Raw genomic sequence first — 22,558 nt, 5'->3', positions numbered from 1 at the left:
TCAGAGGACTAATAGCATGTCTTTCTGTTGCTGAAACTCATCCATTAGAAAAGGAAAAATACATGAGGGAGAAGGCAGAATTGCTGGAGTGAGGTCCTTGAGTAGGTAAGAGGGCTGACAGAGTCTAATGCAGAGATGAAATGGTTGGCTTTCAAAGCAATGGGAATTCATCTTTAGTAACTAGAAGGCAGAAAATCTGAGTACACATGAAAGTATGTGGGTAGATGTTTTGGTAGAACTCTGCAGAAGTTTCCTTCTGATCGCTTCAATTTTCTCAGTGGAGTAGGAAACATAAACACTATCTGGGGGAGAACTTGAGGGAGGAGGTGTTGGGTGTTTGAGGAGAGAGGAGAATGTGTGAACAGTCATCTGGGAGAGTGGGTGCATAAATGGACCAGGGAAAAATAGTGAGATTGTTAAGTGGCACTAAGGGCCCATTTGAGGTTCATGAAACCAGTCAGCAAGGCTATGGTTTTGCCACATGAGAGATGAAGGCAAATGAACCAAGAGAATGATTTAGCATATAATTTAAGCAGGGAAAGGTAGGAGGAAAAGATATGAGATAGGTAAGGAATAGGGAACCTTAGCAGAGCCTACCCTCACTGGGCTCCTAACCCCAATCCCACACCTCAAAAACAGAACTGAGAAAAGGGAAGATGAGTCCACTAAATCATGAGAGTTTTATTAATGACCTTCAGCTTACGGAGAAGTAGAATGAAGCAGCACACTTGTCCCCATAGGACCTCAGCAATGGCAGCAAAAACCATCAGGATTCATCACCTTTTCCAAAGTAGTGTGTTGAGAGGAGGAAATAGGTCAAAGCCCACACTAGTGAAATACACCCCTGACTGGGTAGCGAGACCCTGACATGTCTAACAAGATCATAGGAAAGAGTCCTCCCTACAGGTTTTTCTGCAAATACTCATGCTACACCAGCCAAGCTCTCCACCAATACCACCACTCTGGCATTGAGACTACAGAAACCAATATCCAGAGCTGTACCTTAGCATGGGACTGGAGTTTAAAAGATGGACCTAGGTAAAGCAGGAAGGGCATCAGAGACCATCATCACGTACTACTGCAGAGTAAATAAAATGTTTGGACAAAGCTGCCAATAATAAGTAGGAATGAGACATCAAATCACACAGCAGCTATGCAAGAAAACTCCTGCAGAAAAGGAGGAAGGGAAAGGAAAGAAGGAGACTGGAATGGAAGGGAAAAATAAACTCAACAAATCAGGAGAAAAGCAAAACATAAGGAACCAAAGCAGTCATTTCAATTTTTTTCTGGAAGTACTTCATGCTAATAAAAAAGGGGGAGGGAATAATATAAGAATTAAAATATGAAATCAGAGGAGATAGATGGAAGAAGAAAATAAAATGAAAACTAAAATGGCCCTAATACAGATTATAAAAAATAAATAGGAAATGACAAGAAAACAGAATCAATTGCCCGAAGGAAAGATTTGAGGTTAATGAAAGTGGGTAACCATCCAGATCCCAACTCCAGCTCATGGGCGGGAGGGGGTTTCCCAACCACCACAAAGCAATTCTCATGATACCAAATGAGCTTCCTGCAGTTCAATTCAATTCTGACACTATCTCCCCAAAGAGACATCAGATTCTGCGGATAAAAGGCTCCGTCCTGCAAGACTGCCCTCACTCCCACTACTTCAGAGGCCAATTGCCAGTCCAGGTTGTTACCTATACTTCTGACCAAATGACTATAAATCTGAGGTTCCCACAATTCTCTCCTTTGGGTAGATTAATTTGCTAGAGCATCTCACAGAACTCAGGAACATTTTACTTACCAGATCACTGATTTATTACAAAGGCATATAGCTCAGGAATGGACAGATGGGAAAACTATGTGGGAAAGGACATGGAGCTTCCAACCCCTCTGGGAGCGAATTCTCTCCAAATTCCCACACATTCACCAATGCAGAAGCTTTCTGAACCTGGTTCTTTGGAATTTTAAGCAAGTTTCATAATGTAGGCATGACCAATTAAATCATTAATTAGCAACTGATTCAACCTCCAGCCCGTCTCCAGGCCCTGAGGTCATCAGGGTTGGGGCTGAAAGTTCCAACCTCTAATCACCAGGCTGGTTCCTCTGGTGGTCAGGGGGATTCCAAAAGTCACTAGTAACATAAACAAAACACACCCTTATAACTCTCTTCACTTAAGAAATTACAAGAGTTTTAGGAGCTTTGTACTTGAAACTGGACAAAGATCAAATATAAATATGTGTGTGTGTGTGTGTGTGTATTTCCTATTACTGTTAAAAGAAAACCATAGCTCCAAGATGGAGTCATTTGCCCCTGGGACAGCAAACCAAGACTTAATTGCAGTTTCAAAGACTCCAGGAATAAAATTCTAAGTTAGTCAATCTGGAATTTTCTGGTCAACACCAATGAGATCATCTGTCACATGGGCCCTCCCTATTCCCCAAAATGAAGTACCGACATGATAACACACCATCCCCCCTCCATGATTCCCCTTAAGGTAAGGTGACCTTGCCTGATACAATCCTTTCTCTTTTTTTGCTAATAACTGCTTGCTCCACCCTCCTTCCTAAAAAACCTTCCATGTGGGAGACTCCTGGGTGCCTCATTCGTTTAAGCATCTGTCTCTGACTCAGGTCATGATCCCGGGGTCCTGGGATCCAGTCCCACATTGGGCTCCCTGCTCTGCGGGGAACCTACTTCTCCTTCACCCTCTGCCTGCCGCTCTCCCCGCTTGTGCTCACACTCTCTCCCACCCCTCTCTCTGACAAATAAAAAATAAAATCTTTAAAAACAAATAAATAAAACAAAACCTTCCATTTTGCACAACTCAGAGCATCACTATACTTGCTAGGTAGAAAGCTGCCTAATTTATCAATCACTTAATAAACCCAATTAGATTTTCAAATTTACTTGGTTGAATTTTTTAACATTAGAAATCATGATATCACAGTGTGTGTATAGGAAAAAGACATTACATAACTAGAGAAAAGATAATAGGTAATGAAGGACAAATAAAGAGGACCCAGCAATTGGGTCTCTGAAGTAAGACACATTTCCAAGAAGGAAAAACTGGATCTTCCAGTCAAAAGGGCACACCATACACCAAGAAACACTGATACAATGCAATCACCATCAAAATATATTCTGGGCGAGGTATTAAAACTCAACCATGAAAGGGGCACATGGCTGGCTCAGTCGGTGAAGCATGTGACTCTAGATCTTGGGGTTAAGTTTGAGCCCCATGTTGGGTGTAGAGACTACTTAAAAATAAAATCTTGAAAAAAAAAACCCTAAACTATGAATAAACACTATTTAGGTAACCAGACAGAAAAAAAAAAGAGTTATCTACAAGGGTGGGGTTGTAGGGGAAGCAATCAATGGGAGGAGTGGGAATCTTTCTGGTCTCAGACTCTTTCCTGGAAACTTCCAGTGTTAATAGAACAAAATCCTAAAGAAAAGTACATATGACTCCAAAATACTTCACTCAGACAAATTGTTCAAATATAAAAACAACAGGCAGATATTCTCAAATATGAATAAATTAAACACTTAGGAAATGTAGCCTTAATGACTCCTCTCAAAAGAAATACTATTTGGTAATAAAATTCAGTCCACCAAGGGCGGGGGGGGGGAACCTAATGAATATCATATGACCAGATAAGGTAAAGGGACATTAAGTACTGAGTCCAATTAAACATAGAATTTAAACAACTGTGGGATTTGGGATTTCAAAGGGATATGTAAACATTTGTAAGCCTTGATGACATAAACCAACACAAGCAGCAAATACTGAGATGTGGAGGGAAGGAAGCGAGACAAGTGGTAAGAGATCTAAGCTCATTCATACTGTTAAAATCAAAATATGCGGTCCTAATACAAATAATTGCTTCAGTCTTCTAACGATCTTCAGAATCTGTTTCATTAATCTTAAAGGGATCTTTTGGGAACCAAGATCTCTTATGGCAAAGAAAGTTTTATCTCACATTCAGTCATTTCTTCAGCTTGATCTTATTTTTCTGCTGTTAAATTCAGGAAAAATAAAACCTAACACTTTTTATTATTAAAATAATAACATGCTTCTATATGACCCAATTCTTTTCAATTTGTGTCAGTCTGAAGACCTACACATCCATTCATATTTCTATAGCTATCTACAATAATGGCCACAAAGTGTGATAATAGCATTCATTCCTGAGCACCGAGATTTCAGATTTTTTTAAAATACATCCTTTGTCCTTTTTTGTACTGCATGAATTTTTACAGCTAGCCCATGTCATTTTTGTGTTTTATTCCTTACTATTAAAATATATTAGAGGGTCAATATGTGATAAAGAGGAAAGGGAAAAAGACAGCCAAATATTTATTTTTGACCCTAAAATGAGGCTTTCACTGCAAGTCTCCCATGTCAGAACAGCTTTACAGGGTCATCACTTAGGGCAATTTCCAATTGATTTGTTATTGAACATGTGCTGCCTGTACTTTTCCAACATGTAATTCTTTCTCCTGCTGCTTGTGGTGAAACAAACTCTGGCCAAGAGAACACTTGACAGGAGACATAAACTATCTGGTGAGCAAAAGAAGCAACTAAGGCTTTTATCGTCTACAGCAGGGGTTCAGGAGCTATACGGAGATAGAAAGCAGAAGGATCCTGGTAGTAATGGCTCTGCAACACTCTGGCAGGCTGTTGGAGACCATGGTAACTGTCCTGGCCTCTTACCACTCAACACACAAGAACAAGCCATGTGTCATTACGCACACAGCCCAAAGCAGAGCCTGAGAGAGACAACACCTTTTTAGAAGCAGGCAGAAACAGCGTCACTCTGGGATTCTTGGTCAAATGATACAAGATCACTTTCATTTATAGACTTAAAAATCTAGAAATGACTAACCCACTGAAGATATAGCTGATAAGTGTGTGCATCCTATGGAAATACTCATTAGACTCAGAATCAAGTTCCTTCCCTTGAAAACCAGGCAAGTCTTGTCCTCGGGATGGGACCAGAGATCTTTAAAAAGGAATTTTCCCAGCAGAAAAACTGCCAAAACAATAGAGAGTTCACATCTACCCATTATCTAGCTTCCCCTAATGTTAGCATCTTACATAACCATAGTATAATCATCAAAACCAGGAAATGAACATTAATGAGATAGTATTAACTACATGCCTTATTCAAGTTGCACCACTTTTTCCACTAATGTCCCTTATTCTATTCCAGGATCCCATCTTGCATTCAGTTGTCATTTCTTTTCATTCCTCACCAACTTGCAATAATTCTTCCATCTTCATTTGTCTTTCATGACCTGGACACCTTAAAAGACAAATGAGCAATTATTTTGCAGAACGTGCCTCCATTTGGGTTTGTCTCACTTTCCTCACGGCCAGGCTGAGGTTGTGTAGTGCTGGCATGAATGCCACAGAAGTCATGTTGTGTCTTTCTTAGTGCGCATATCATGTGCGTCCTGCCCATGTGTCTTCTTAGTTGACGTTCATCCTGACTACTTGGTGTAGGTGGCTTTTGACTGGTTTCTCCACTGTCAAGATATATTTCCCTTTGCAATTGGCAAACATCTTTGGGTTATTTTGAGACTCTACCAATATCTTGTCTCTCCTCAAACTTTCACCTACTGATTTATTTGAATCCATCAGTGGATCTTATAATAAATAATTATCACTACTACGTTTGCCTAATGGTGATTTTGTATTTTGCTCATTCACTCTACATGAATTAATTGGAACTCTTCTGCAAGGGAGAACCACCCATTCTCTTCTGTTATGCACTGATTGCTTGTGTCACCCTAAAATTCATGTACTGAAATCTATCCTCCAATGTGATGATATTAAGAGGTGAAGCCTTAGGGAAGTAATGACGATTAGATGAATCATAATGAACTAGTGCCCTTAAGAGTCAAGAGAGAGCTTCTTGCTCTCTTTCTGCCACTTGAAGAGACAAATTAGGAGTCTGCAACCCAAAAGAGGGTCCTTACCAGAACTAGACCATGTTGGCACCCTGACTTTGAGCTTCCATCCTCCAGAAAGGTAAGAAATCAATTTCTGCAGTTTATAAGCCACACACTTTATGCTACTTTGTTATAGCACCTCAAACAGACTAAGATGCCTTCCATTTATTCATTCAATCATTTATCTGTATCAGTATGGACAAATGGATATTTTGATATTTGGGACCAAACCCAGCCCACAACAAGCAGAGAGCCACTGTGGACAATGGGACTGAAGGAAAACATGGCTCAACCACAACAACAGAGCACATGCAACACACATAGGAAATGCCCCCAAAGTGCCAGGTTCTGGTGACAGGGGACGTTGCACTGCAGGGCACTACAGGACCTCCTCTTCACAAGGCCACCACTTTCAAGAGCAGGAGATGTGGTTAATCTTCCTAACACAGAGAAACAGACATGCAGAAATAGACAAAAATGAGGAGACAGGGGAATATGTCCCTAATGAAAGAACAGGACAAAATCACAGTGAGAAGCTAAATGAAACAGAGATAAGTGATATGTTTGAGAGAGAATTTAAAGTAATGGTCATAAAGATACTCACTGGCATTAAGAAAAGAGTGAAGGACCTCAGTGAGACCCTCAACAAGGAGACACAAAACAGGGGGAAAAAAAACCAATCAGAGGATGAAGAACTCAATAACTGAAATTAAAAATACACTAGATGGGGACACCTGGGAGGCTCAGTCACTTAAGCATCTGACTCTTGATTTCAGCTCAGGTCACCATTTCAGGGTTCTGGGATTGAGTCCTGTGTCAAGTTCCATACTCACTGGGGAGTCGGCTCAAGAGTTTCTCTCTCCCCCTCCCTCTGCCTCTCTCTCCCTGCCTCTTTCTCACTCTATTGGGGGAAAAAAAAAAAAGAGTAAGCGAGGAAGAAAGGGTGCCTAAGACTGATATCCCTGTCATTTTGTACACAAAAGTGACATCACCTCACCTCTGCCACTTCTTTTCATCAGAAGCAATCACTACATCTAGCCCATCCCAAGAAGAGATTATACAGGGGTGCGCCAGGCTGGGTCAGTTGGAGGAGCATGTGACTCTTGATCTTAGGGTCATGAGTTTGATCCCTACACTGGACAGAGTTTTCTTAAAGGAAAAAAATAAAAAAGCAAGGGATTACACAAGGGATGTAAAACAGGAGGCAGGGATCACTAGAGGGGCATCTTAGAGGCTACCTACCACAGTAACTGAGGTCACTTCTCACCATCCCCCTCAGTGTGGTTATATTATTCATTTAAAATATGGTTAGGCTCATTTGTTACTACTTGTATTCCAGCTGGTTCTCCCTCCCACCAATCTTAGTTGATTTTAATTATCATTCATTTTTGGCTGCGTATGTGGAACATTACCACCATTCTAAGAATCAGAGCCTTACAAAAAGACACACTCGAAGAAATGTCACTGCCTCCTCATCCTTACTGCCTCATTTCCATTCTTCTCTTCATTCCATTCTTTTCTCATTTAGACCCTATAGATATTCAGTCTCTTCAGTTTCCCATCTATCCTTCCTGTATCCATTGTACAAATGAGCAGATCTCTATACATTTTCTTTTATCCCTTTCTTCCTTACATGAAAGATAGCATAGTATAGATAGATTTCTGTGCTTTGTTTTTTCACTTAAGGATACCCTTGGGGCCCCTGGGTGGCTCAGCTGGTTGGGCACCTGACTCTTGATTTTGGCTCAGGTTACAGTCTCAGGGTTGTGTGATCAAGGATCACACAGCATCAGGATCAGGTTTGGTGCTGAGCATGGAGCCTGCTTGGGATTCTCTCTCTCCCTCTGCCACTCCCCCACCCCCACCGTGCTTCTGTGAGAGCTCTCTCTCTCTTTCTCAGAAAAAAAAAGAGTATATCATTGAAATTGTTGCAAATCAGTTCATTACAAATCTCCTTCACTAGGGAGGGGGTGGAGGGATGGGGTAACTGGGTGATCTGGGTGATGGGTATCAAGGAGGGCCCGTGTTGTGATGGGCACTGGGTGTTACATGCAACTAATGAATCATTGACCACTACATCAAAAACTAATGATGTACTGTATGTTGGCTAACTGAACATAGTATTAATTAAAAAAATCTCCTTCATTCTTTTTCTTTGACAGCTCCATTGTATGGATGTGCCACAGTTCATTCAACCACTTTGGGGAGAAGAGTTTTTCACTATCTGTTTTTGGCCAAGAAACATTCTTCAAATATTTGAGGATAATTTTTAAGTAATAGCTAAGGAATAGACTACGCTTACCCCAGGCTTCTTTGCAGATCAGAAAAGCAATGTTTTAATTCTCAGTGCCTGATAAGGCTCAAATGCACCTAGAATCTCTACACTCTGCTGATGGCCTCGTGAACAGAAACACCATTTTGAAAGCAGGTTAGCAATATGTAAGAGCCATCTTCTTTGACTCAGTAATTTAGCTTATGAGAATTTACTCTAAAAAAATGATTTTCAGGTTTATACTGAAACCAAAGAATGTTCACAGAAAATGTATAATTCTCAAAACCAAAAAAATAGATGTCCATTAAGAAATGGCCTCAAATTACGATTTATCAATAAAATAGAATAGCACTAAAAATAATCATGCCCAACTATGCAAATAGGAAAGGTTTTAGTATACTAAGTGAAAAAGTAAGGTGCACAGTAATTGTAATTGCAGTGATGCCAAATTGAATACAGTAGCTGTGGGCAGCCGCACCAAAGTGGTTGATGCTGGGAAGTGGCTGCCCTGTCAGTACATTTCCCAGTTCCTCTTGTATCCTTCTAGAGCCATGTGGTTGAGAACTGGCCAACTGACCTGCGTAGAATTTATGTCAGCAGCCTGCCTGCCTGGTCCACGCACATCTCCCATGTGCTTTCTTTTTTTGGTGGCCTGCTGGATGTCAGTAACAAGAAATCATGTATTGAAGATGGCAGATTCTGTCGGTCTGAGGCCCTGAGACTGAGATCGAGCCTCACCCCTACCATTGCCAACTGGGCTTTAATAATCAAGGAATAAATATCTACTGTAATAAGCCAGTGAGATACGACAGTGTCTCTGATGTGAAATTTTCTTTAATGCTAATATTTTACCATCTTTTATTAAAAATATATATATAACACTCCGATCTGTCGGAAAAAAACTTAAAAAAAAAGAAAGTGAATGATCAGTATTCCTTCCTATAGTACTTCACCAGGAAGATGGCCAAGAGTAGCCAAACATTCACTGTGCAGCAGATTATACTAAGCAGAACCTCAGAACACTCTTGGATATGGGCTAGAAAGTGTATTTAGGTTCCTTTGACTCTCAAAATGCTGCACTCACAGCCAGCAGGAACATAATCATCTAAGGAAGCCAAGAATGTCAGAGATTCGGAACTATAAAAGATGACTAGCAATATATCAAAACATCACCTTAATCCAATTGTTCAAGCAAAGATGTATTAGACAGAACAGCTGCCTTGGGCCTATCGGAGATCAGCTGACCCAGACCTCCAGACCCTGACAAAAGAAGGCTATGGGGCTGTATATCATCAGCCTGAAGATTTGCAACCCCATCTAAGAAGAGCTTCGCTTTTCCTGTTCGAAGTCCCACTACCAATTTGCCTCCTGTGCCTTTGTGCTGACAGTGCTGGTGGCTTACTACACATTCAGAAGTCAGAATGTGGATAAGCCAAAGAAGTGTCTTTCTAAATATTTGAAATTTTCTATATAGTACGGTGTTTTGACATCCTAAAAAAACTTTTCTTGCTGGAGAAAGTCTGCCCCTCCCGGTCTAGCCCAGTCTTCTGGAGAAGTCTACCCAGAAACAACAAAGAGCCCAGCCAGAAACCTGCCTTTGATATGCAAACCAACGCACTCAGAGCTCTAGCCCTTCTGGCTGGTGTGCACACCCCAGGAAGCAATATTCCTGTGCCTTAATCATCCTTACCGCCCAAAGCCCGTGGAAATTATTCAAATGAGCCAGTCCTGAACTGTCTACCCTCCCTTGCTTTTCCCTCAGAAACCCCAATAAAGGCCTCACCTAAAACTTCCCTCGTGGCCCTATGTGGTAAGCGGTGACGCCTGTCTCTAGCACACATGAACATAATAAACTTAATTTCCCTGAGCCTCTCCTCTGCCTCCCCTTGTGACCATACCTCTGCCTTCGGCTCAGGTCATGATCTCAGGGTCCTGGGATGGAGCCCCGCATCGGGCTCTCTGCTCAGCAGGGAGCCTGCTTCCCCCTCTCCTCTCCTCTCCTCTCTCTCTCTCTCTCTCTCTCTCTCTCTGCCTCTCTGCCTACTTGTGATTTCTGTCAAATAAATAAATAAAATCTTTAGAACAAAAAAATAAAAGCCCAGATGAAAGCCCACTCCCTCCAGAATGCCATCCCCCGCATCTAACCCACAACTATAGCAAGGAGAAAAAAACAAAACAAAACAAAACCCTGACACGTATAAGCTCCTAGAATATATTCAGTGTGTATTATGCGTATAGTGACATAAGTATCCATCTCGTAGCCCTCTTGCAAGTTTCTTCGGAGCAGGGCCCGTGCATCCCTCCTCCACCTCCCCACTTCACCGCCCAGAAAGGAGCACTCGTCCTCTGTGCCTACTCCCTGCCTCTGACGTCGATTTGCAAGCGCCCAAATAGTTGATACATTCCAACTAGAGAATGCTGTCATTCTAGTAAGCCATGAATCTAAAGACGCTGGTCTGTTTGTAAACCCAATAAATAATTTGCTTGCTTTAACTTAGGGAAATTTTCCACACAAATGTCTCTCCTGATTAAACTGACTATATTAGTCAATTCTAGACTAATCAGAAGTATCTAATAACATACTTCTTTTGTATTTAATATTAAATGCCTGATTTGCCTGTTTTTTTTTCCCATTGAGGTAATCAATTGTGCACAAAAACAGCTGTTTAGACTTTCCCCCGCCATATATATATATATATATATATATATATATATATAAGAAGAACTCTCTTTTATTGTATCTATTATAGCATTGGTAACCTGTAAAGTGTTGCTAAACTCTCAACCCTTAGTTGTAAAAAAGCAAATTTTGCCACCCTAAAGATATGCCTTTTTGGCATATTATTTTAAGCAGGTAATTTATTTTTTATTTTTTAAATTTTTCAGTGTTCCAGAATTCACTGTTTATGCACCACACCCAGTGCTCCATGCAATACGTGCCCTCCTTAATACCCACCACCAGGCTCACCCAACTACCCACCCACCTCCCCTCCAAAGCCCTCAGTTTGTTTCTTAGAGTCCACAGTCTCTCATGGTTGGTCTCCCCCTCCGATTTCCCCCAACGCCTTTCTCCTCCCCATCTCCCCATGTCTTCTGTGTTACTCCTTATGCTCCACAAGTAAGTGAAACCATATAATAATTGACTCTCTCTGCTTGACTTATTTCACTCAGCATAATCTCTCCCAGTCCTGACCATGTTGATACAAATGTTGGGTATTCATCCTTTCTGATGGAGGCCTAATATTCCATTGTATATATGGACCACATCTTCTTTATCCATTGTCCGCTGAAGGGCATCTTGGTTCTTTCCACAGTTTGGTGACTGTGGCCATTGCTGCCATGAACAGTGGGGTACAGATGGTCCTTCTTTTCACTACATCTGTATCTTTGAGGTAAATACCCAGTAGTGCAATTGCAGGGTCATAGGGAAGCTCTATTTTTAATTTCTTAAGTAATCTCCACTGTTTTCCAAAGAGGCTGCACCAACTTGCATTCCCACCAACAGTGTAAGAGGGTTCCCCTTTCTCCACATCCTCTCCAACATATGTTGTTTACTGTCTTGTAATAAGCGGGTAATTTTTAAAAAAGATTTTATTTATTTATTCGACACATAGAGATCACAAGCAGGCAGAGAGGTAGGCAGGGGGTGGGGGGAGCAGGCTCCCTGCTGAGCAGAGAGCCCGATGCGGGACTTGATCCCAGGACCCTGGGATCATGACCTGAGCCAAAGGCAGAGGCTTTAACCCACTGAGCCACCCAGGCGCCCCTAAGCGGGTAATTTTTTTTTTAATTTTTAATTTTTTATAAACATATATTTTTATCCCCAGGGGTACAGGTCTGTGAATCGCCAGGTTTACACACTTCACAGCACTCACCAAAGCACATACCCTCCCCAATGTCCATAACCCCACCCCCCTCCTCCCAACCCCCCTCCCCCCAGCAACCCTCAGTTTGTTTTGTGAGATTAAGAGTCACTTATGGTTTGTCTCCCTCCCAATCCCATGTTGTTTCATTTATTCTTCTCCTACCCACTTAAGCCCCCATGTTGCATCACCACTTCCTCATATCAGGGAGATCATATGATAGTTGTCTTTCTCATAAGCGGGTAATTTTTAAGAAACAGCAGAAACAGCAAAAACCCTGAAGACTGAGTAGAAGTTACCCCTTATATAGGGGACACTTACATGTGTAAAGGAAATCTCCATATGTAAGGCTATACCAGGAAGAGGGGAATGACCCAATTTCTAGAATCAGTCATCAAGGGAGAAGGCTATGACTTAAATCTGCATAACAATCTTACTCTTGTTTACTGTGCTTTTTCTGGTCACCTCCCGGAACTGACACCCCACCCCAACAACTTCTTTTGTCTTTACCTGGAGATGGTATTAAGGTGATGGCTTCAGCCATTTCAGGGAGTTACTCAGTTTTCTTGGGTCCCATCCATGTGTACAGGGCATATACAAGTTATTAAGCTTCTGTTCACTTTTCTCCTATTAATCTGTCTCATGTCAATTTCATTCTTAGACTAGCCAATAAGAATCTCGAAGGGTAAAGATAAATTTTTTCTCTCCAAGACAGTCTTCCCTAAAACTCAGATAATGATATTATGTCCATTTTACAGGTAGAAAAACTCGGGCTCAAAGAAGTTAACTATTCCATGTGGTAAGTAAATGACAGTATCAAGATCTGAACTCAATTCCACCCAGTTCCAAAACCCACTAGGCCAAGTCTTCTACAGGGGGAAAACCAACCATACCTGTACTTGAGTGGTTTCTTTGTGTGGAGCAGGTCCTCTCCCTTAACAGTAGCAGCTGGAATAGCAGAGAACAGAGTCCAGCGGGCTGGGATTAACGTGGGGCGCTAAGTCTGATAGAGTCATTGAGTAGATAGGGAAGGGACGTGAGCAGTTTCTAGGGAAGGCTAAAACGGTGTAAACTGGGAACCTTCTGGTTGTGGCGAACTGAACCACATATTGTTCCTTCCCAAACACCATAAAATTAGAATAAAAGACTAGATATAGAACACATGTACAAGACATGAAGAAAAGGAACATTCACAAAACAAAATACACTCCTGTGGATTAAATATTAATAGGAGAATGTTTTAAAGACCACAGAAATGTTGGAAGCTAAAGTTGCAACAATCTGATGTCCTTAACTACAGACTGGCTGACAAGGTAGGCCAAGGAGGAGGCTTGAAATTGTTCACCTTTAAATACAACAAAAGCACTCAGGGGGCGGTTCTCTAGGTGGCTCATTCGGTTTAGCATCTGCCTTCAGCTCAGGTCATGACCTCAGGGTCCTGGCATCTAGCCCTGCACTGGGCTCCCTGCTGAGGAGGGAGTCTGCCTTTCCCTCTCCCTCTAGATCCTCCTCCCTGCTTGTGCTCTCTGTGTCTCAAATATATAAATAAAATCTTCAAGAAATAAAAATTAAAAAATGAAAACAGCAGAAGCACTCAAGTAGTTGTCAAAACAAATGACTACTGTCATGGGCTTCTATTGGCTGGTAGCACAAGAGTCTCTAGAGAGCAATACTATCTCTTCTCTATGTCCACAGTGTCTAAACTGGTTCTGTCAACTCCCCAGGCACAAATACAGATAAAAGATGATCTCTCTTCTCCTGCTGCCTCCAATAGCTGGCTTTGCCTTGACCAGCTCAGTCCAACCACTGTCTGAATGACTTGATCTTCATGAAGAACTTCTCAAGGCACAGACCAGCAACTTCTGGCATCATTCATCGTGTAGCCCAGGTTAAATACAAATCCATTCTCCTACAAACCTGTCCCTACAAAACAGACACCCCAAATCTCAGTATAATGCTAACTGAAGGAGAACATTGATATCAGTTTCAGTACAGAGTTGTTCTATCTGGAGTGCATGCTTTGGCCAGCAATACAACTGAACCTATGTTACAAAAAAATTGGGGGTCACAGAGTTTGTCTTAGTCTGCAAAGGCTGCTATAACAGAATACCATAGACTGAACAGCTTAACAACAAACATTATTTCTCACAATTCTGGAGGCTGGGAAGTCCAAGCTCCAGGTGCTGGCATATTTGGTTCTTGGTGAGGTCTTCTTTTGTACCTTAAAGACAGCCACCTTCTTTTCTCACTGCATCTACACATGGCAGAGAGAGAAAGTTCTGAGAGTTCTTCCTTTACTTGCAAGAGCACTAATCCTATCATTTGAGTACCACCCTTATGACCTCAGCTTATCATAATTACAACCCAAATGTCTAGCCTTCCAATATCACCACATTGGGAGTTGGGGCTTCAATATATGAATTTTGTGGAGACATGAACCTGAAGTCCACAAGAGAGATCTCCTACATTTACTCTATGCAGAGGCAAAGAAATCTCATCCTGTATCCTCCTTTTAGGATTGAGAACAGAAGAGGATTTTTTTACATTTATTTATTTACTTACTTAGTAATCTCTACAACCAAGGTGGGGCTTGAACTCAAGGCCCAAGATCAAGAGTCGTATCCTCCTCTGACTAAGCCAGACAGGTACCTGGAAAACAGAAGACAAATTTATAGTCAAGACACTTTAATTTTTAGAGCTTGGGTTAGACTAAAATTATTTTTGGAGACTCTTCTACACTATATCTCATACAGATCATCTAATTCAAGGAAGATTTATTTCTCTCCCTTCTTAATGCAATTATAGCCAAGTTCTCAAATTAAAATGGGTAAGAATATGGGTAATGGTTCAAGAACTTAATGCTCTAGTGAGATTGTCTTCATTGATCTTGCTTTGCAATGTAATAATGGGACCAGACAATGTACATAAGTGACCATACAGAAAGTTCACATTGAGTCACGGTTCATACCAGTCTCTGGCTTCTCTCCTAAAATCCCAACCAGAGAGTAGACAGTCAGGAAGATAGTGGAAGTTATTTGCTGTTATTGTTGTTGTTGTTGTTGTTTGCTTATGGTAAGATATATGTTATATCTCTTAGAAAATGAAAGTGGAAAGAAAAACTTCCACTTGGTGTCAATGTTGTCTTCCCTATCTGTAAAGATGCTTCCCAAGGACCACAGTGGCTGCATTCAATCCTGGCCTGAACAGAGCCATCTGAGGGAAGAACTTACAGAATGAAAAGAGGAATAATAAAGACTTAATCTACCAACATACACTTACTGGAAATCCACTTTTCAAGGCTTCAGTATTCAAACACAGTTGGCCCTTACGGTACTATCTTCCTCTAGAACATAGGAAATAAATTACTCCCCTTCATTTTTATTCGATTAGCATCAGATGTAATATTCAGAATATTTAACAATCAGTGTCCTACAAACGTTGAACAATTTGAAAAGAGGCAGGCCCGAGGGCAGGACCTAGGTGGTAGTGGATGTCCCTTGCTGCACTAGAACTTAATTCCTTAATTGCCAGATGGGAGAGAGGGGAGCAGTGGATGAAAAGGCTTGTCCTGCTCCTGGAAAGTGGCTGAATATAGCCATGACTAGAAGTGAAAGTTAGACTACTCAAACTGACTGGCTGACTTTAGCAGAGCTGGACAGTACAGAACCACCACTACTGCTGGTAGAGGGGAAGGCCACAGTGATAGCAGAGGTAGTAGTAATAACTGTAGTAGTAAAAAAGCAGCAAAAGCAGCAAAAGCAGCAGTTCAGCTGCTTAAGCAATTAAGCAAGTAAGCCAGGCTTATCTTTATTATCTTTATTATATCTATCAGGCTTTATTATATCTAATCATCAAAAGAACTTGACAGACAGGTATTATCTGTAGTCTAGAGATAAGGACACACTGTCTCAGATACTTAACTTGCTCCAACTCACACAGCTAATACATAACAAAGCCAAGACTGGGGCCTGGGACTCTCAAGCCTATGTTAGGTCTTTTATGCAATACTGGCAGCTCCTACTATGAAAAAAAAGAAATTAAAGGCTGATGTTAGCCTCCTGGAGGTTCACATTTCACAACAATTCTGACACGTGTTTATGCAACTTATAATTCTATAGTAAGCTTCTGCAGTGAAAAAGCAAAACTGTGAAAACGTTTATCTACAAGGTCTAGTGAATTTCACCAGTAAAATTTTAGAGAGGGAAAAAAAATTTTGGAGAGGGGAAATGTGACAAAACCATTGTTTTGGATGCTATGTCACTCTACTTTCTTTCATCCACAGATGCAGGATTCAACCACTTGAAGATAGCCAGAGTTCCTCTTTTGACTAGCCTCTAGTAATTTTCACAAGAATGGTTAGATGGTGGACTTGACTGACAGATATTCTGACTAAGTTTTTTCTCATAAATAATTCATGTCCATTTTTAAACTTTGGAAAACACAGAAAAATATAAAGACTGAGAATCACCCACAACCCCACTGCCCAAGGATAACCATAGTTGTCATTCTGATATATTTTCTTCCAATATTTTTTGCTATGCACATATATATAGACACACACAAATTGAGATCACTTATATATATATATATATTTAAAAGCTATTATATTATGAGCATTTTCTTATGCTCATTAAAAATTCTGAGAAACAGAATTTAAAGCTTTCTTAATACTCCAACATACAGATGAAGCATAATTTATTTAACCATTCCCCTATCTTTGGAGAACAGCAGGCCTTGTCAGGAAATAAGTGGTTATGTAAATAACAGGACCCGAATTAAGTGCAGAAGATTAAGAACCCTATGTTATTCCTTGGTCTCTGCAAACTAATAGAATCCAGGGAGGCAGGACAATCAAATGTAGTATTTTCAGCCCTTAGAAGGATCCATTCATATATGTATATACATTTAGACTTTTTGCTGATGCGTTATGCTGAAAGGTGACCCCAGAAGTGTTTAGAACAGAGGCTTCTTACCAAAATGTGAGTCACTCTTGTTTATACAAGTGTCAGAAACCACTACCAGAGAATACAACTCATCAAACTCAACTGAGCCCATCAATAGCCAGCTTCTGTCTAAGAAAAGTAGATCAAGGTTTTATTCCCCAAATTCATTATATTAAACAAATATTAAAACTTGAGCTGAAATTATTGTCAGTTATTGCATTTGGTTATTTTTATCCTCTAAGTGATGGTCCAACTTTAAAAGTAGGACTTCAGGCTCCAGAATGCATAAATGGTATGATGTTGCAGCTGTGTACATAAAGAGGCACCCATTCTTCTCTAGATACATTATTTAAATTCAAAGAAAGGACTGTATTTCTTACCAGTGGCTTTGACTTTGGAGGATTTTGTGATTACACATAGATCGGCCGGAATAAAAACAGAGCAGCTCACTTAGGAATCAGAAGAGAGCTGAGGGACTCTCATTGAACAATGTTTTCAAAGGATGGTGAAAGAGAAACAGCCAGCAGCACACCAAAGTGTACTGTTGTCACTGGAAAGGAAATGCCCAGCCAAGGGCTACAGTTCCCAGTCCTTCTTGCATCTATGTTGGGCCTTGTGACAGGTTCTGGCCAAAGCAATAAAAGCAGAAGTGAAGTATGTACCACTTCTGGACTAAGGGTCAAGTATTCCATCCTTTCACCTTCTTTTCCTAATCCAGTAACCATAGAGACTCACAGTGAAGATGACAGCATCACAAGGTGGAAGGAAACTGAAGAGCTGCCCATGACAATGGACTTGCTGGGAAGACCAACACTAGATTTTGCATAAACAAGAAATAAATATTTATTGTGTTAAGCCATTGCCATTTGAAGATTGTTTATTAATGACCTGATCTGGCAGAGACAGAGTATGGGAAAAAGTAAGTGTGAAGTACTTCTTCAAGATGGAGAACATTTAGCCACGGTAACTTCTTGCTAGGCGCATCTCCAAAGACAAGGGTAACTAAAGCAAAAATGAACTATTGAAACTTCATCAAGAAAAAAAGCTTCTGCACAGCAAAGGAAACAGTCAATAATACTAAAAGTTAACCTACAGAAAGGAAGTAGCCATTTGTAAATGACCTATCAGATAAGGAGCTAGTATCCACAGTCTATAAAGAACTTATCAAACTCAACAACCAAAAACCAAAGAATCCAGTCAAGAAATGGGCAGAAGACATGAACAGACATTTCTCTAAAGACGACATCCAGATGGCCAACAGACACATGAAAAAGTGCTCCATATCACTCGGCATCAGGGAAATACAAATCAAAACCACAATGAGATACCACCTCACACCAGTCAGAATGGCTAAAATTAACAAGTCAGGAAATGACAGATGCTGGCAAGGATACAGAGAAAGGGGAAACCCTCCTACACTGTTGGTGGGAATGCAAGCTGTTTGAGCCACTCTTGGAAACAGTACGGAGGGGGCAACTGAGTGGCTCAGTGGGTTAAGCCTCTGCCTTTGGCTCAGATCATGATCCCACAGCCCTGGGATTGAGCCCCGCATTGGGCTCTCTGCTCAGCAGGAAGCCTGCTTCCCACTGTGCCCTCTCTCTGCCTGCTTCTCTGCCTACTTGTGATCTCTGTCTGTCAAAGAAAGAAAAAAAGAAAGAAAAGAAAAGAAAACAGTACGGAGTTACCCTACAACCTAGCAATTGCACAACTAGGTATTTACCCCAACGACACAAATGTAGTGATCCAAAGAGGCATCTGCACCCCAATGTTTACAGCAGCAATGTCCACAATAGGCAAACAGTGGAAAGAGTCAAGACGTCCATCAACAGATGAATGGCTAAAGAAGACGTGGTCCATATATACAATGGAATATTACTCAGCCATCAGAAAGGATGAATATTTAACCATTTACATTGACATGGATGGAATTGGAGGGTATTGTGCTGAGTGAAATAAGTCAAATAGAGAAAAACAAATACCACAGGATTTCACTCATATGTGGAATTTAGGAAACAAAACAGATGAACATGGGGGAAGGGAAGGGAAAATAAAATAAAATAGGAACAGAGAAGGAAGCAAACTATAAGAGGATCCTAACTCTAGAAAACAAACTGAGGGCTGCTGAGGGGAGATGGGTGGGGAGATGGGGTAATTGGGTGATGGGCATTAAAGAGGCCATGTAATGTGATGAGCACTCACTGGGTGTTATATGCGACTAATGAATTACTGAACTCTACATTTGAAACTAAAAACGCACTATATGCTGGCTAGTAGAATTTGGAAGAAAGAAAGAGAGAAATAAAGAAGAGGGAAAGAAAAAAAAGATGGAGAACATTATTTCTCAATAAAATTTAGGGGGAAAATATGGGGAACACCACGAATGGGGGATAAGGCAAGGAGTCAACAAAGTACCAAGGTTCAGAGAGTAAGTTGAAGTTCCAGAAAATCAAGGTGGTAGAAATCTAAAATCAAATTTCTTTTTGATATGACACAGATTCTTGATTTGTTCTGTGGCCTACATGACTGGTGGAATAATAGTTACAAACATATATTTCTGTCAACATGCACTGCTTCTTTGGTATTCAAATCATTTCTGTTTCCCAAATAATCTTCCTTTTTGACTGATGACTCTTTGCTCTTGATTTTAGGTCACATTCCAATTTATTGGGTTCTCTTGAGATTTTGGTTACTGAAGAAATAAAGGCATAAAAATAGTTTGAGATTTCATTACACAGATTAAAGACATTAATGAAAACTTTTTGATCCTAAGCAAGATTACTCAAGGATTTTTAGTCAGCTATAGATTTTTCATAGCTCTGAAAACATTCGCAGTGACAGGAAGGTGCACCAGTCTGTTTACTGATATCTTAAGTGTTAAATGCTCCTTGCATGGCTCTCCAATGGTGAAAAGGTGCTTAATTGCTATAAACTGTTAAGCCTCTGCCTTTGGCAACCCCACTCTGCTGGAATAGCTGAGCTTCATTTCTGTCCATGTATGTATCTATCTACCTATCCATCTACCCATCTACCTAAAAATTTTAAGCTACCTAATTATCTATAAAATTTTTTTGTTAATTAATTAATTTGACAGAGAGAGAGAAAGAGCACAAGCAGGGGGAGCAGCAGTCAGAGGGAGAGGGAGCAGGGAGCCTGATGTGGGGCTTGATCCCAGAACCATGGGATCATGACCTAAGCCAATGGCAGATGCTCAAATGACTGAGCCACCCAGGTGCCCCATCTATAATTTTTTATCTAACTATAAGTTCTAAGTGTGATAATGCATTGGGCAGGGAATATGCTAATCATTAAAACCAATCCTGCCTAGGGTTCAGAGACTTATAGGAGCCCCAGCTACACCAAGAGATGGGAACAAGATTATGTCTGACTGCCCTCATATGATCCTAGGTGAGCCTGGTACATACTCTGTTCACTGGCCTCTCAGTTCCTTACAATCTATGGGCATCATATCCTCAATGCCTGGCTCAGAATCCAGCACACTGTAAATACTTGACAAATGTGCACTGAATGGAACAGTCAGTTCTGAAATGCTTGGTCACAATTTTCTTAGAATTCTTTCTGAATTGGTAGCCTTTTTGCATGGGCTTCTGTCCCAGTTTCCCACCAGGACTCAATCTCGCCTTTGTAAACCAGCCATACCCCACTCTAGAACTGATCAGGCCTCTCCAACAGGACTTCAAATCCTGTTCTTAATTGATCCATCTATTGCTTGAGGACCCGCTCCAAAAGAACCAAAGGATATTCTCTACTTGATTTAAAAGCATCACCCAATTCTGCCACATGTCCCCCTCCAAACCACATGTGCAAATACGGGCTGGGATTTTGAAGATTTCCATATAACATTTGGTCAAAGAAGAGTTCACCCTACTCTAAGAGATACTGCACTTGCCATTGTTAGATACCCATGCCTTAGGAACATAGCCTATAACTCTGTCCTGTCTCTTAACTTCTACTATTTCCAATGCTTCTCTCTCAATACCTGCTCACTACAGAAGCTCTAGAAAGTCCCTCAATATAGTCCCTTCATTCCCCTAACCCCAAGATATTGCCTAAAGCTAGCTGAATAAACCTTTCAAATGATTTCTGCTACTTATCAGAACTGAGGTTTGTTACATACAATTAACTACATACATAATTATAAACCATACATATAATTAGAAACTATCAAAAAGAGAAATTAGGAAAATACCATTTATATCAAAAAGAATAAAATACTCAGGAATAAATTTAACAAAGGAGGTAAAGAGACCTATATACTGAAAACTACAAGACACTGAGAAAGTAAAAACAGAAAAACAGTGGCAAGATATCTCATGCTCCTGAATTGGAAAATATTGTTAAAATGTTCATGTTATCCAAAGCAATCTACAGATTCAATGCAATCCCTATCAAAATTCCAATGGCATATTTCACAGAACTAGAACAAATGTTAAAATTTGTACAGAACCTACATAAAAGATCTTGAGTAGCCAAAGTGATCCTGAGAAACAAGAACAAAGCTCAATGTATCACACTCTCTGATTTCAAACTATACTACAAAGCTACAGTAATCAAAACACTATGGTACTGGCACAAACAGATACACAGGTCAACAAACATTAAATGAGAGCCCAGAAATAAACCTACATGTACAAAGACAATTCATAATAAAGGAGCCCAGAACATACAATGGAAAAGGAACAGTCTTTTCAATAAATGGCGTTAGGAAAACTGGTCAGCCACATGCAAAAGAAAGAAAATAGACCACCATCTCATAACACACACACACAAATTAATATAAAATAGATTAAATATTTGAATGTAAGATAAAAACCATAAAATTCCTAAAGGACAACATAGGCTATAAGCTCCTTGACATTGGTCTTAGCAAAGTTTTTGTGGTTCAGACTCCAAAGGCAAAGGAAAGAAAAGCAAAAATAAACAAATGAGACCATATCAAACTAAAAATCTTCTGTACAGTGAAGGAAATGATCATCAAAACAAAAAGGAAACCTACTGAACAGGGGAAGGTATTTGCAAATCACACATGTAATAAGGGGTTAATGACCAAAACATATAAAGAACTCCTAAAACTCAACAACAAAAAATAACTCAAAAAATAGGCAGATCTGAATAGACATTTTTCCAAAGATGATGTACAGATGGCCAACAGGCACATAGAAAGATTTTCAACATCACTAATTATTAGGGAAATGCAAATCAAAACCGCAGTGAGATCCTACCTCACCTGTAAGATGACTATTATCAAAAAGACAAGAAATAACAAATGTTGGAGAGGACGTAAAGAAAAGAGAATTCTTTTATACTATGCACAGGATTGTAAATTGGTGCAACCACTATGGGAAACAGTATGGATATTTCTCAAAAAATTAAGAATAGAATTCCCAGTGTCCCTGGGTGGCTCAGTGGGTTAAGCATCAGATTCTTGGTTTACACTTAGGTCTTGATCTCAGGGTTGTAAGTTAGAGCCCCACGCAGGGCTCTGCACTCAGTGCAG

This window comes from Neovison vison, chromosome X, assembly GCF_020171115.1.
Source record: "Neovison vison isolate M4711 chromosome X, ASM_NN_V1, whole genome shotgun sequence".
NCBI classification, from domain to species: Eukaryota; Metazoa; Chordata; class Mammalia; order Carnivora; family Mustelidae; genus Neogale; species Neogale vison.
The sequence above is the reverse complement of the archived record's forward strand: the minus strand, read 5'-3'. Positions refer to the sequence as shown.